The following is a 4,160-nucleotide window of genomic DNA, read 5'->3' as shown; positions in this document are numbered from 1 at the left end:
TGCAGCAGATCAAACAGTGAATTACACACACAAGGAAAAGCTAGATAAAAGTAGATATGGAGACAGGTCACTATATGAGCTCCTCTCGAACCCTGTAATATACAACTAGGTACACACACACACACACTGTACAATCACTCACTCCATGGTATGTAAAAATGAAGGGAATATTAGAATTTTAACTGACCACAAACAAACCACTGTGTGACAATAACCTCCGGTGTCCGTGTGATGTGTGTGAGGGCAGGGCGTGGCGCAGGTGTGTGTACGAGGCATTGTGATAATATAATGTGCGAACTATAGTGTAGTCACTAGTCACTGTAGTGTGTTCGGTGTGTGTAGTGCATTATAGTCTTTGTAATATATCAGAGGTTAGTCTTCATTTTTCCTTCGTCTTTATACTGACTGTAGGCATTATCAGAGTTCTCCATTTATCCACGACGAGAATAAAACATTTTTACTCTATAATGTTTTTATTTTACGAACAAATGACAATGGTAGTAAATTAAAGGAATCACAAGTAGGTCACCCATCCTAGCTACTTTCAGAGTGGGTGAAATTAGATTAAGTGTGTTCCTAAGGAAACATACCCAAACATAGCCTAACCTAACCCACCACAAAATTAGCTGGGACGGCTGATCTAAATGTGCCTCAGTAATAGTCAATGGGTTTCAAGACGCCCTTTACCCATGATGGCACTGCTAGACATAAAAATATATTTGGAGATTCCTCGAAGGGAGTAATTCTATCAGTTCAGTCCTCTATTTACAATGGCTCTCAAAAGAATTCGTACGAAGACTATATTAACATGAATATTTTCAGATGGGGTATATAAATGTATGTAATACGTACTTTATGACATATATTGTTGTAGGGTAAAATGTAGTGTGTTGCTAGGAAAGACGGTTACGGTAACATAGGTGCTTGTGATAACATTCATTATATCAATACTTTGTGTAAATAGAAAGATAAGCAGAAACTTTGAGAGAGAGAGAGAGAGAGAGAGAGAGAAGTACATAAGGTAGTTTTAAGGCAATACTCTGCGATTGGTCCGCGGCTCCGCGCATGAGTAGTGAGTAAACAATAACCATTACTGTGTGTGAAGTGATCCGGGAGAGGATGAGGGACCGTGTTTGTGCTGATCTTGTGTATTTAGCGAATATTAAGTGCATAAATGACATAATTGCAGTGTTTCCTAACGTATCACTGCCCTATACTCAGAGGAGTCAGTGTCTGGAACAGGTGATGGTCCGTAGTGAGGACAGTGCTGACACTGAGTGGATGGCAGTGACACCCGAGGACTGCCGTGTGGAGGGTGAGTTGAATTTTTACTTTTCTTGTGTTTATAACATGTATTTACTCATTGATTTATCCGCTGCTTGTGCAGTTTGGCACTTTGTTGATCCGAGCCGTGGAAAAACTTAAAACTCGCCTTGCTTGACAGGCTACGTGACGCAGACGTGGCCGCGCATTTCTTTCGCGTATATTATCTTAGCGTTGGTGCCAAGATGTTCAATTCGGTGCGTGTGTGTGTGTGTGCCGCTGTTTGTACTAACCTTGGCACATAACATAGACTAGACAGATTTCTTCGTACGAACTCACCCGCTACCGAAGCTTTACTTAAATGCGTCTCGTGTTTCTACATGCGAAGCTCACTATTATCTACTGGCTATTAATGTGAAGGTCTGAAGGGGTGCAGTGTTACCAGCAATATATCACAGCTGTGCCTCTAGCGTTGGCTACATTGAGGATACACTACAGTATTACGTCCTGTTTTGTCCTGGGTCCTGGGGTATCCTAATATGAAGTATTTACACGTGGTGATTATTATTATTATTATTATTATTATTATTATTATTATTATTATTATTATTATTATCATCATCATTATTATTATTATTATTATTATGGTGTTATTAACTATGGACGGTATGAGTCATTGTGCGCCCCCTCTCAGGAGTCAGGATTAATTAATTAACCTGCACGTAGCGTAATCAGGTACACAAACAAGGTCAGAGTACACAGGTCATCTTCAAGCCTCCCTTCGTACAAGTGTGTCCATACCAGTGTCAGTGTTCGAAGATGATGTGCGAATAGTTATGTTGTGGTCTATTAGATTGATTCAGTTATGTTTAATTGTTATGCTTTGTTTGATTATGTTGTGTTATGTTTAGTTATATTATGCGAACACCCAAGTTTGTTATGTATTGCGAATTGTGAAGTTTGTAATGTTATGTTGTGCTTAGCTATGTTATGTAATGCGAATGCTCAAGTTTCCTTAGTTTTGAGGAGGTGGTGGCTCAGTCATTGAAAGTCACATTTGCAGACGCTAGTTGAATCGTCTGACACGCAATGCAACACTTGAACACATTCACCGAAACACTTGTATGGGGCGGGGGCGGGGTGTCTTACATGTGTGAAATCTGTGTACTTTGATAGAAGGAGAAGAGAGAGAGAGAAGATGAAAGGAAGGCATGCAAGGTTAACTAAAATACGCGAAACATCCTCAGTCAGTCAGTCAAGAGTCAACCTTACAAATAGAGTAACAGGAGTAAACATTCTTGGTCCAGTTAGAATTAGACAAAGGTAATGGCAACAGTACAACACGCGCCATCTAGTATTTGGCTACGGAAACTTGGCATCATGTTCTCTCACCCTTCCTGCTCTTGGTCATGCTGGCATCACGTCTTCTCATCCATCTTGCTCTTCATCTTACTGAGGCCAAATTCCCCAGCCTCTCAGATTTACGTAAACCCTTTAGAGTGACACTGAGCCTCTGTTTCTTGCAATAGAGGCCAGAGGGCGGTAGTGCTTCTCTCTATAGACGAAGAGAGAGTATGTATGCTGTCTCTCTCTTCGTCTCTCCTTTCTTTCCCTTTCTATTCCATATCTTCCACGGTTACTTCCTTGATCATGGCCACGATCTCGTCTCGGTTCATGAAGTAGTAACTGGGAAGCTTCTCGCGCTGTTTGTGTGATTAGGGAGGCATCAGAAGGTTTGGTGGTTAGTGGCAGTGCGGCAGTTAAGGAATGGTGGTTGTTAGAGGGTTGTAACAATAAGACGTATCGGTTTGCTTGTTACTGTCTAGCTACTTTTATTTTACAGGTTGTCCCGTAATTCAGAGAGAGAGAGAGAGAGAGAGAGAGAGAGAGAGAGAGAGAGTTTAGCTATCTACTCTAACCAAACAAGTTGTAGTACATTAGCAATTGTTACTATTATCATCATTATCATTATTTTAACTGTTGCTATATAGTTGGAAGCCCATAACACACATGGCAAATATTATACTACAAATGATGTAAGTACTCACCAACTGACAGGACTATAACTGCTGCTGTAAGATGCTCATGGACAGAGACACACAGATATATAGACAGATAGACAGAAAGGTATTGATAGATCTAGACGAACACACGAAGACGTACAGGTGTATTGATGCACGCTAATAAACAAACACTCAAGCAGGGAAGCAGGTAGAATGACTGGCAGGCAGGTAGACATACAGGCAATCAAACAGTTAAACAGGAGACAGGTATAGACAGACAAACAAACAAGTGCTGTGGATTCTTGATTAGTTAAAGGGAAACATTCACAGAAGGAAAATCAGAGAGAAAGATAGATCATGAAAAGTAGAAAAAAAAAAAGATGCATAGAATAGACTAGCCAGCTACATAATTTTCTCTCAACACACACTACAAGCAGCATGAACTGTACTCGTATGTAACGGTTGGTCAGCTGGTCATGTCTCTGTTCTGTGCTAAGGAAAGGACCCAGTTTCTAAGCATGTATAGCTAGTTAAGGCTCCTCTGGTAAACTTCTATTAGGAAAGTATTCTGTGCGTTTAGGGAAGGATTCATTGTCCCAGTGTTTCGAACCAAGAGACGCTACATGTAATAGATGACGCAAGGTTCCACTGGTCAAGTATTGTGTGTTTTGAGGGAAGGATTCATTAAATGTCTCAGTGCTTCAAACCAAGGCATTGGAAGGATTCATTAAGTATTTCAGTGTTTTGAACCAAGACAAACTTTATGTAATAGCACACTCAAGATTTCACTGGTAAAATATTGTGTACGTTAAGAATGAATTAAGTACCACAATCTTTCAAACCAAGACTCAAGATTCCACTGGTGAAATACTGTGTACGTTAAGAGAAGAAAAA

The sequence above is a fragment of the Portunus trituberculatus genome, chromosome 9 (assembly GCF_017591435.1).
Source record: "Portunus trituberculatus isolate SZX2019 chromosome 9, ASM1759143v1, whole genome shotgun sequence".
In the NCBI taxonomy this organism is placed as follows: Eukaryota; Metazoa; Arthropoda; class Malacostraca; order Decapoda; family Portunidae; genus Portunus; species Portunus trituberculatus.
Note: the sequence above shows the minus strand (reverse complement) of the source record.